This window comes from Geotrypetes seraphini, chromosome 16, assembly GCF_902459505.1.
Source record: "Geotrypetes seraphini chromosome 16, aGeoSer1.1, whole genome shotgun sequence".
Lineage (NCBI taxonomy): Eukaryota > Metazoa > Chordata > Amphibia > Gymnophiona > Dermophiidae > Geotrypetes > Geotrypetes seraphini.
In genome coordinates this window covers 28,763,598-28,776,376 of record NC_047099.1, presented here as the reverse complement: position 1 = coordinate 28,776,376, position 12,779 = coordinate 28,763,598, and the positions used below count along the sequence as shown (strand labels likewise).

Below are 12,779 nucleotides of genomic sequence, written 5' to 3'. Positions count from 1 at the left end.
TCCTTAAGGGGGTTCACTTTAAAGCCCCAGATGGACATTGAGTTTTGGACAGGTACTGGTGACCTGGATTGGCTACCGTGAGAATGGGCCTGACCCAGTAAGGCTATTCTTATGTTCTTACTATGTATTTTTTAAATGGGTATAGCTTATGGGCAGACTATGGTCTTTATCTGCCGTCATTTACTATGTTACTATGTTAATGACTTTTATTGGAAATGAAAAAATAAATACAGATGAAAAAACACAAAACGCTTCTCGAAGTCTATCCTAGTGTGGATGTGTGTGTGTTGTGTGGGAGCCATGGGAGAGAATTCAAATGATTTCTGCTCTCGGTTTTAGAAATACAGTGGTACCTTGGTTTACGAGCATAATTTGTTCCAGAAGCATGCTCGGAATCCACAGTACTCGTATATCAAAGCAACTTTCCCCATAGGCCATAATGGCAACGCTGACAATTCATTCCACAACCCAAAAGATGCCGAGGAAGTGTCAAGGGATGGCCCAGGGGTGTGTACCTATTGGGTGCTGGGTGTCGGGTGCCGGGTCTCTAGGAAATGCCTCCTCCGTCTGCCAAACACCGGAGAACCCCGCAGTTCCTCTTTGGAGGGAAGCCTTTTCTGTCCGCCAGCCACTGGAGATCCCTTGAGCCCACACAGCGCTGCCTCAGGGGGATTCCTCTGCCATCCACCAGTCAGCCTTCCACGCCAGTTGCCTTCCGCATGTTGGGGAGCCTATGAGATCCCACGCAGCCGAGTGCCATCCCACCTGCACGTTGTGTAGGATCACGCAAAATGTCGATGACTGACGTTGTGTGTGATCATATGCAACGTGCAGGTGGGATGGCACTCGGCTGCATAGGCTCAGATACAGGCTCTCCAACATGCGGAAGGCACCCGGCGTTGAAGGCTGACCGGCGGACTGAATAGGAATCCCCCTGAAGCAGCGCTTTCTGAAGCTGTCAAATCGTGCACTCAGCAATTGTTGCTCTTCCCCAAGGTCTGACGCGATACAAAGACGACACTCAGGCATTTATCAACTCAGTGTGGAATTTATTAGACCGCAGCCATAACAGCGAGATTAACTTTTCTGCAACTGAACAGAATAACAATTATGCATGTTGATGAACTGTACACTGTAACTGAACATGTGAACATAACATAACAACAGCCGCACAGCATATGCCTCTCTCTCCCCGCACAATGTAGGGGGCCGTACAAGCTTCCCCGGCTCGCCGGACCCGTCCCGTTCAAGGAGGTGTCCTCTCATCAGCGGTACGTTGCAGTGAAGCTCATGGCCTGGCCTCCCTGCTGTCCAAGCAAGGTGACGTGCCCCATTTCTTAACACTGCCCAGATGTATGCCTTTTAGACATATGTAATGTAATTTATTTCTTATATACCGCTACATCCGTTAGGTTCTAAGCGGTTTGAAGAAAATATACATTAAGATTATAAGAAGGTACTTAAAAAATTCCCTTACTGTCCCGAAGGCTCACAATCTAACTAAAGTACCTGGAAATTAATAAAGAAGAGAAAATAAAGATGGTTGAAAAAAGAAAAATTCTATGTGAACTTATAGGATGGAAATTAAACTGACAGTGAAGAACTGTATGAAAAATACATATGGAATGCAGTTAGAGAGGGTAGGTTACAATCTATTTATGGTATTTGTTTAATTGGAAGGTGTTAAGGTGGGTAATTTGGGGGAAGGTTATCTGAAGGTAGGTGAATCTTCTGGAGGTAAAAGAGGAGGGGTTAAGATATTTGGATGAATTTTTTGAAAAGCAGGGTTTTGATTTCTTTTCTGAATGTTTTGAAGTTGTCTGATATTGTCATAAGATTGGAGATGGAATGGTTGATTTTTGCTGCTTGTGTTGCCAGAAGGTTGTCAAACATTTTCTTGCGTTGTGTGCCTTTGAGTGGGGGGAAGGCGAAAGGGTTCGAGGTTCTTCTGTGTCTTGAGGTGGAGATTTGGTTTAAGCGGTTGTTTAGATAGGAGGGGGAAGAGCCGTGTAATGCTTTGAATATCAGGCAGTGGAATTTGAATTGGATTCGTGCTTGTATGGGTAGCCAGTGAGAGTCTAAGAAGGCAGTTGTTATGTGATCATATTTTTTGAGTGAGTAGATCAATCAATATGCTGTGCTTACCTTCCACTACCCGTGACTAGCGAAATCTCGTTTATCGCGGGTTCCCCCCAAGTGTCATGGCTGCGGCCCAGGACATATCAACAGCGCTTCTATGCCATCCTGTATCGTACTGATGAATATGTCTAAACCGATGTCGGAGAGGTGCACCCCGTCCGGACGGTACAAACCCAGACAGCCGTCCTCTAGCAAGTCATGTGATAAGGAGAGTCCGCGGATAGTAGGCACGAATTTGCACATCCATTTGTTTAGTTTTTTGTGCGTTCTCTCTACTGCTGAGTCGGATCTAGCCCCTTTCCATACTAACCGTGGTATTATGTGTGACCATATTAACGTGGTATGGGGTAGCATGGCGGCCAAAGACAAACAGTCGTGCTGCATTCTCTTGACTAGCAGGACACTGTTCGTAGATGTGATATCGTTCCCTCCCAGGTGTAAAATGATTGTGTGAGGCCAGCAGTGGGACCGTAGCGCCTTTGAATGGATGGCATGAGTTGATCCCATAGCATTCCCCTTGTCCCCATCCAAGTGACCACTGCTTCGGTCATCGGGAAGCCAAGATTATTACCCCCAGGTCTCCTGAGTTCTTCTCTGGGCCCAATGCACGAAGGAGTGGCCGCAGATCCAAATGTGCTTCTGCTGACCTGCAACTGGGAAGAGGAGATGGGAAGACGCGTTAGTAGCATATGAATTACTGAGCCAGGGGTAGTCTTATGTATTTTCGGGAATGCAGTAGACTTCCATCTCCCAAGACTTTTATTTGATTGTCGGAGAGACCCTGGTTTGCGACGGTGGTTGCCGCTCCTATGCGAAAGGAGTGCGTGCAAAAATGTTTGTCTTGCATACCTAACTGAGTCGTGGAGAGTTGCAAAATTCTGGCAAATTGAAAACGGGTCAGCGGAGACCCATTCTAATGTAGCAAGAGATGACCGGATCCAATGGGCCTGAGGGACATATAAAGTAGAAAATTGTGTATCGGGCAAGCGCGTAGCTCTGTAGAGGAGTGTAATGATAGCCAGGCGCCTCTGGCAAGTTGGTCGGTTTTAGATCTAGGTATCTTGATAGATAGGGAGTTCTCTGTGAAATGAACGTTGGCTAGTAACATGCCTCCTAATGCTCCCGGATGTTTGGAGTCTGGGACCAGTTCACTCACTCGTAGGGCGCCGTGAAAAGCCAGAGAATAGGCACACCGGAACAGTGTCACTTCATATGCATAGCGGCATACTTTCGGCAGTACCTGTAGAATCAGGACTAAGTAGTCGAGGGAAATCGGGAGGCGGCGGTCAGGGAGGGATGCCTGCTCGCGCTCCCATCCTCTCATCATGCGGCGTACCACCGTAGCCTTAGTGGGGTTTGGGGCACCCACAAGCATCCGTGAAGAAACTCACGCTGGAGAGTGTGCCGCTATCTTAGTCCTTCGTACGCCCCGACTGCCTGGAGTGTAGGATGAAGTGTACGAGAGAGTGCATTGAACAGCTGAATATATCTGCGCCGAGTAGATGGGGACAGCGAGTTGAGCATCAAGTTTCACGTGGCCAGCTGCAGCATGGCTTCTGGATGGGCGCAAAGGCTGGGTGGCTGGCAGTTAGGGCTGCAGACTACCATCGGGCCTGAATCGGCACCGGTGGCCAGCTGCAGCATGGATTTCGGGATGGGAAGGCGCGATGTGCCTAGGGCGGCAGACCACAGCTGGGAGACCGCAATGGTGGCTGATCGGGGATTGCGGCCCGCTGCCGCGTGGCCGCTGTAGGCAGTAGACCACGGACGCCGCGCTACCGCGTGGCCGTTGTAGGTAATCTCACCTGGCAAATATTATATATATATTTTGTAGATAAGGTTTTCCGGCTTGCAGGAGGGTGGCGGTGGGACTATCTGCCGCTTGATGCCACTTCCGTCTCAAGCTCTCGCCTTCGCTGAAAAGGGCGACCTCCCTCCCACTCCTCGCTTATCTACCCCTCTCCCCTCCCCCTACCTTATATGGCAACGGCTTTCGGCCGATTTGCCTTCGCTCCTCCCTATGGGATCGGAGCTGATTCTAAGTTCTTGTTTATCGGGGCAATGCTCGGTTTCTGAGACAAAAGTTTGCTGAGTGTTTTGCTCATCTTGCAATACACTCGCAAACCGCGTTACTTGCAAACCGAGGTTCCACTGTATCTAGGACACGGGGTACAAAAAAAACATGCAAAGGGTTAGTATAAGTATAAGTCTGAAACTCTCATGCTGTAGGATAAATGATAAGGGATTTATAACTTAAGCAAAAAAAAATTCTTTATCTTTCTAGCTCAACCAGTTCCTTAAGAGAGTTCACTTTAAAGCCCCAGATGGACATGAGATTTTCTTTGATGACAAAGGACGTGCTTCAGTTCATTATGACATCGTACAATTTTTTCGGTTCCCCAATGGCGCATCCACCACAATTCATGTTGGAAGTTTCAACCCATCAGCTCCCAGGGACAAGCAACTCATTGTGAACCAAACTGCCATCTTCTGGAAAACTGTCTTCAACCAGGCACGAAACAGTCACATTCTGTTTATTATCAGGGTTATAGCTTGAAAATAGAGTTGTTTAACATGTCATTGTCTTCCTTTGATTTCTCTAATTCAGTGGTGGATAATAATCAATCGCTGTGACAGATTGTAAGCCACTCGCAGCCTAAGTCTGTGAACCCTTAGGCCGAGGTTAATCTAGCATCTGGGATTGAATGATGCAGTAACCAGGAAGTTAGGCAGGCACCATCCAATATTCAGATAACTACCTGGTTATCAGTTCACTTAACCAGCTACTGTACTGAATATCACCACTAACAGGTTAAGTGCTGGCTCCACTCTTGACCTCCCCTAACCTAGCCGGTTAGTACTTTAGGAGTCAGAGGAGATAACTGTTCTTTTGAAGTGGTGCAGAATATCTGAGCATGGTCAGCTCGGTGGAGTTTAACCAAGAATAGGGTTATCAGACGTCGGGATTTCCCCGGACAAGTCTCCCTCAAAATTGCAATCGGGCAAGAGGTCAACGCGATGACATCACGTGCAGTCAACAAAGGGTGGAACTGGGGCAGAGCTAGGGCTGGATTGGGGGTGGAACTGGGGTGTGATGGGGCAGAGATTGGTGGAACTGGGCAGGACTGGGAGCAGGTCTAAGGGGTCCGGATTTACCGAATAGAAAATCTGGTAACCCTAACCAAGAAGAAGTACAAAAATTTGTCTTTAAACTAGTTTTGATGTAGCTCAAAAATGCCTTGTTTGGGGGGGAAATTTAAGCGCTGTCGCAATTTGTCCCACCAGAAGCATTGATAGTAGATTTAATAACATTGAAGCCAGAAAACTGCAATGGAATATGACTCTTTTCTCTTTCTTTCTCTTCTCAGGTCCCCCACTCTGTGTGCACTGAGAGCTGTGCACCTGGACACAGGAAAGTTCTTGATCGTGAGAAGCCGGTCTGCTGCTTTGACTGTGTCCCTTGCTCTGAAGGGGAGTATTCGAATACGACAGGTAGACAAAACACCCAATGGAATACCTAAATCTTAATGGAAACACAAATAGGAACTACTTTGCAAAGACAGAGCAAGAAGCAGAATTATTGTATCCATCCGCCCCAATGACCTGGAACTCCCTTCCTCTATACTTAAGACCTGAACAAAATCTGCAAAAGTTCAAAAGCAGTTTAAAGTGTTTTCTTTTTAAAGATGCCTTTTAACTGACAATATGATATATATTTACCTTAACAGTGTCTAAAATTTCTCTCTTTTTCAGTTTCCTAGCAATTCTTCTGCTTCCCTACTCCCTCTTGTATTTCCCTTCTGTGTTCCTTTTCTTTAAATATTGTAGTTCTCTCCCCCCTTTCCTATTGTTAGTCAGCCCAAGAATTATTATTAGTCATGTATGTCTAATTGGTCTCCAGTTTGACTCCTTGTTATTTTTACATTTTTTTATGTAACAACGCTTTGTACCTTCGGATAAGCGTTTTATCAAAAACTTGAAATAAACTTAAACTTAAATTATACAGTATTTATGGATTGAAAGGTTTATGCACTAAAGGGCAATGTTTTGGCTATGAGCAATTAGCATTTTATACGGTAGCTATTTACCCCCAAATTCTATATATGGTTCTTAAGGTAATGCAAACATATCCACAAGCTTAGCTGATGTAAATTATAGGCTTAACCTTTTACAGAGCCAAATAGACTGAAGCCCATAGGAGATAAATGAGATTTGGTGCATTTACCATTGGCAGCATCGTCACCACAAATTTGTAAAAGGGGCCGGTTTGAGCTATTGTTTCTCTTCTTAAAAACTCTGATTGTTGGTATGAAAATATGTTTTTTTTTAAATGTTTACATTCTATAGATGCAGAGGAACTGCATGAAGTGTCCTGAAAGAATCAATAGGCCCAATGAGAAGAAGGATAAGTGCAACCCAAAAGTCATCGAATTCCTGTCCTATGGCGAGCCCTTGGGTATAGCTTTGTCTTCCGTTTCTATTCTCTTATCCATTATCACTGCCCTAATATATGGGCATATTTATTAATTTACCGGAACACACCTCTGGTGAAGGCCAACAACCTGAATCTCTCAGCTACGTCCTCCTCGTGTCCCTCACGCTATCTTTTCTCTGCGCCTTGATGTTCATCGTCGGCCTGGAGCAGTGAGCTGCCTTCTTAGGCAATCAGCATTCGGGATAATATTTAGCACTGCTGTTTCTTCTGTGCTGGCAAAAAACTGTCACAGTTGTCATCGCCTTCAGCGCCACCCAAGCCCAGCAGCAAATTAAGCAAATGGGTGGGGACAAGAGTCTCCAGCTATCTAATCCTTCTCTGCACTTCTGGTGAAATCGTGATATGCATTTTATGGCTCCTCATCTCTCCTCCGTACCCTGATTACGATACCCAGTCTGAAACTGGGAAGATGATCTTGCAGATGTAATGAGGGATCCACCTTTGCATTTTATTTGGTGATTGGGTACATGGGCTTTCTGGCACTTCTAAGTTTCATTGTGGCTTTTACTAGTGAGGAAATTGCCGGACAGTTTCAATGAGGCCCAGTTTATCACTTTCAGCATGCTGGTGTTCTGCAGTGTTTGGGTGTCTTTCATCCCAGCCTACCTAGAGCATCAAAGGTAAATATATGGTGGTCGTGGAGTTATTTGCTATCCTGGCTTCTAGTGCTGGACTGCTGGGCTGTATATTCATCCCCAAGTGCTACATTGTTCTGTTCAGGCCTGATCTGAATACGAGGGAGCATTTAATTGAGAAATAAGTATTCTAGATATTAAATGAAATAGGATTTCTTCCACATGACTTTAATGTTCCTCCACCCTCAGGAAAGATGAAAACTACCATCAATATTCTTAAAAGTGATTGAATTTAAAACCTAGAGCCATCATTATAGCCTGTACAACACTGAGGCGAATTTTCAAAGGATGGTACAGGCAAGTCCCCCGAGTTACAGACGCCTGACTTACGTACGACTTGTACTTGCGACTTCATTTGATTTCACCGAGCTGAAATTTTCAGTGGCATAGACTCCTACACTTCTGCAGCAGATTCAGGAACGATGCATGGCCACGTTAAGAACAGTGTGTGGTTGTGCATTGCTGTACCTCAGAGGGAACACTGGTAGGAACTGTTGACCCTTTGTTAGCTAGGAGCAGAGTTAAGCGGCAAGAATCTTAAAATCTAGAAGTTTGAGTTACATAGAAAAACAGCCATTCTTATGACATCATAATGCTAACACACGAGAACATTATAGAAGTTATTAGGACATCTTTGCAATGCCTAAATGGCAATTCCATAAAGGACGGCTAACAATATAGACGTGCTTAGATTCGCTATAGTGTATATATGCATTATAGAATCGCGCTCAGCATTCTGCTACTGGATGTCTAAACTATGCCTAATTTTTAGACGTCCTTTACAGAATTTGGACCTTTGGGCCTGATTCTGTATAGGATGTCCGGTCTCAGCAGCCACTTAAGTGGCTTTTAAGAATCACCACGGGCAATCTATATAGAGTCGCATCTATCCTGATGGACAGACACCTAACCACCCCGATTCTCTAACACAGTGTTTTTCAACCGCTGTTCCGCGGCACACTAGTGTGCCGCGAGATGTTGCCTGGTGTGCCGTACGGTCAGGGCCGCCATCAGGGCAGTACCACCAGTCTAGGGAGAGGGGCGGTCCGCCCCACGTGGACAGGAGAGAGCTGGACGGGGGACCCGCGGAATTCAATACATCTCGAGCCGCGAGGCTCGTCTTCTGTTCCTGCCTGCCCTGCAGCTAACATATAGCCGATCGCAAGCGTTCCCCGATGTCAGCGCTGACGTCGGAGGGAGGGCTTAAGCAAAGCCTGCCCTCTGACATCAGCGCTGACGTCGGAGAATACTTCAGTTCAGCTATTTGTGTGCGGCAGGGCAGGCAGGAAGCAGAAGACAAGCCTCGCGGCTTGAGCTTCGTTTTGCTGAGAAAGTTGCAAAGATGGGCTGGGAGGCAAACACGGAACACAAAAGGGGGGAGGGAGTGCATTTTGGACACAAGGCATGAACTTGGGAGAGAGGAAGGGAGGGAAAGAGATGCTGAGGTGGGGGAGGGAATGGGTTTTTGGACACAGAAGGCATGGACTTGGGAGAGAGGAAGGGAGGGAAAGAGATGCTGAGGTGGGGGAGGGAATGCGTTTTTGGACACAGAAGAAATGGACTTGGGAGAGAGGAAGGGAGGGAAAGAGATGCTGAGGTGGGGGAGGGAATGCGTTTTTGGACACAGAAGAAATGGACTTGGGAGAGAGGAAGGGAGGGAAAGAGATGCGGAGGTGGGGGAGGGAATGAGTGTTTGGACACAGAAGGCATGGACTTTGGAGAGAGGAAGGGAGGGAAAGAGATGGTTGTGTACACGGGGAATAGAAGAAAGGAGAATTTTTGGTCATAGGGAGGGAGTGAGGTACAGATAGTGGCATACCAGGGGGGGGGGGGGCGGACTGCCCCACCCCGGGTTTACGTCCCAAGGGGGTGCACAGCTGGCCACCCTCAAGTGTTGTCCCTAGGCCGGCAAACTGCGGCTCTTTAGCCACTTGAGTGCCACCGCCGCCAACGGTGTTGTTGGCGGTGGCAGCATTATAAAATACTTTCTTTGTGTTTATTTGATTCCTATTCAAGAGAATTACTTTATATATAGTCAATATAGGCACAGAGTTAAATTTTTTAACATTTTCTAATGGTGGTGTGCCTCGTGATTTTTTTCATGAAACAAATGTGCCTTTGCCCAAAAAAGGTTGAAAAACACTGCTCTAACAGACGTCCATGTCACAGGCGCTTATTAGAGAATTGGGGAATCCTCCTGCTGCAGACTGTGTCAGTAGGGTTCGCCGTTGTGGCAGGAGGAATTGGGCACTTCTCGTGCCATGGACATTTGGGGGAGGGGGTGCTTTGGGGGTTCTGGCAGGAGGGAGTTGGCATCCCTCCTGCCTGCCGAGTTTGTGGGGGGCAGGGGAGGGAGGGGAACAGGTTCTCTGCTTCAGCTGCTAAACTGATCGCAACCTACATTTCAGGTGTCTATCATGGCCCTAGGAAGATGTCTAGGGCCACTTAAACTCACCTAAGGCCACTTCCTGGTGAAACCATGCTTTATACATCTCTTTAGGTTTGGAAAAATGCCTACAGTGTAAGTGATCTGCCGTAGGGTGTTTGTTTTTTTTTTTTTTTTTCACATGCATCTCAATTGGCTGGTTAGACAGCAGTAGGACGCCATCTATAAAGTTTGGCCCTTTCAGAGTAAAAATGTCCATTTCACAGCCATAATTGAACAGGTCATCTAGACATTTTTCCTGTTTGATTATGGCTTTGGGACAGATAGGTTCTTGTGGATATTTAGAGCAAGACTTTTTTTTTCCGGGGGGAGGGAATGCCACTCCAAGGCAGTCCTGTACATAAGGGTTTCCATGAAGAGTAGGGATTTGCCATGGACATGAGTTGTGGCCTTTCAGTTAGGGCTAATATAAACCACTCTAAGCTGTTTTCTGTAATACCCAATGCTTTTCATGATCAACTAAGACCGTATGAAAATGGGGTCAGAAACTGCAGAGATGGGAATAGGGATGGGTGCCCTATCCATCACGAATTTGTTCATTGCACAGTTTGAAAAGCAATGGGTATACTGTTCTGAGACAAGCGTGGTGTGTTGGTGTTGCTTTATTGACGATGTCTTTCTAATTGGAATGGGACTTTGTTAAAACTGCAAGAATTTGTAAAATGTTAAAATGCACGTCATCCTACAATTCAAGTTGATTTGTCTTTGTCACCATAATGTGCATATCGTATTTGAGAATAAAAGAATTTCACACTATAATTTTTAATAAAAAGACTGATGACGATACCTTTTTGAGGCATGATGGTATGCATCTTGCGCATTACAGAATATTCTACCTGTATCTCAGTTTTTACACTATCATAAAATTTGATGTATTGAAATTCTAATATAGACAAAGATGTTATTCGATGTGTTTTAAAATACTCCGAAATGTCACAATGTATTGACAATTAAAAGGAATAATTAAGAGGAATTGGACTATTCTACAGCTTCAATGTTATGCAGAAACTCAATGTATATTGGCTTTTAGCTGTAATTATAACCTGAACGACATTTTATGCCAATCTGATGTACGGACAGAGATAAATCATAAGAGGACCAGCAGACATCAGAGCTATATATACTCGAATATAAATCGGGATTTTGGGGCCGAAAAATTGGCCAAAACATGGGGGTCCCGATTTATATTCGGGCCAGAGTGCAGCGCACACCCATCTCCCTCCCAGACTTATTGCGGGCCTCCGCCGAACAGCCAGGCCTGAATGGCTCCTGAGAATTCTCATGAGAATTCGTGGGAGCCATTCAGGAAGCCACTCAGCGCTGAGCAGCAGCGCCAATGCGCGCTCCCGCTCGGTACTGCTCAGCGGCTGAAGCCGGAACTCACGGCAGCAACCGACTGGGTTAGCAGCGGGGCAGAATGAGCTAGAGATGAGCTCAACTGGGCAGGCTCAGGGATGAATATGGAAGGAGCTTCATGGGTGCGTATGGGAAACGAGGCGCAGGTTCAATTAAGAGACCTTGTAGACCACAGCCAGTGGTGAACAGAGACAGCAATCCAGCTCAGAGACTTTTGTATCAGCTCTCCATTCAGCACCAAGGCTAGCAGTCACAAAGACATGCAACAATGACACTTACAATAGTCATCGTTTTTAGATGGTGAAGTTCCAGTGGCTTCAAGGTAGTGCTTAGACATCACATTTCTATCCAGAATCAGTGATAGATGTTGAGAATGCTCCACTGCCAATAACATGCCCCAGACCATCCTAGCATGCCTATGGTCATTTTTAACATTTTTACCTCAACCAAGTTTAGATTCAACCTGTTCTGAGAATTCTTTAGACATGTCTGGTGTTTAGCCATCAATGTACCAGAATATCCACATTTAAAACCTAAATAGCACTTCTAAAATGATCACCATAACTTATAAACCTAAGTAGTTTTATTCAGCTACAAGGGGGGGTATTACGATAAAAAAAAGTTACAAGGGGGGTATTACGATAAAAAAAAGTTACAAGGGGGGTATTACGATAAAAAAAAGTTACAAGGGGGGGGTATTACGATAAAAAAAGTTACAAGGGGGGGGTATTACGATAAAAAAAGTTACAAGGGGGGGTATTACGATAAAAAAAGTTACAAGGGGGGTATTACGATAAAAAAAGTTACAAGGGGGGGTATTACGATAAAAAAAGTTACAAAGGGGGGGTAATTACGATAAAAAAAGTTACAAGGGGGGGTATTACGATAAAAAAAGTTACAAGGGGGGGTATTACGATAAAAAAAGTTACAAGGGGGGGGTATTACGATAAAAAAAAGTTACAAGGGGGGGTATTACGATAAAAAAAGTTACAAGGGGGGGTATTACGATTAAAAAAAGTTACAAGGGGGGTATTACGATAAAAAAAGTTACAAGGGGGGGTATTAAGATAAAAAAAGTTACAAGGGGGGGTATTACGATAAAAAAAAGTTACAAGAGGGGGTATTACGATAAAAAAAAGTTACAAGGGGGGTATTAACGATAAAAAAAAGTTACAAGGGGGGGTATTACGATAAAAAAAGTTACAAGGGGGGTTATTACGATAAAAAAAGTTACAAGGGGGGGTATTACGATAAAAAAAGTACAAGGGGGGGTATATGATAAAAAAAGTTACATGGGGGGTATTACGATAAAAAAATGTTACAAGGGGGGGTATTACGATAAAAAAAGTTACAAGGGGGTATTATGATAAAAAAAAGTTACATGGGGGTATTACGATAAAAAAAGTTACAAGGGGGGGGTATTACGATTTTCAAAAAAAAAAGTTACAAGGGGGGGGATTACGATTTCAAAAGAAAAAGTTACAAGGGGGGGTATTAACGATTTTCAAAAAAAAAGTTTACAAGGGGGGGGTATTACGATTTTCAAAAAAATAAGTTACAAGGGGGGGTATTAGCGATTTTCAAAAAAAAAAGTTACAAGGGGGGGGTATTAACGATTTTCAAAAAAAAAGTTACGAGGGGGGGGTATTACGATTTTCAAAAAAAAAGTTACAAGGGTGGGTATTACGAGTTTCAAAAGAAAAAGTTA

The 12,779-nt window shown here is 44.9% G+C and overlaps 1 pseudogene; it reads left to right on the top strand.

Annotated features, from left to right (window-relative positions):
- The window catches only part of LOC117349782, a 28,734-nt pseudogene extending 21,340 nt beyond the window's left edge, over nt 1–7,394 (top strand).
- Nucleotides 7,395–12,779: the final 5,385 nt, after the last annotated feature.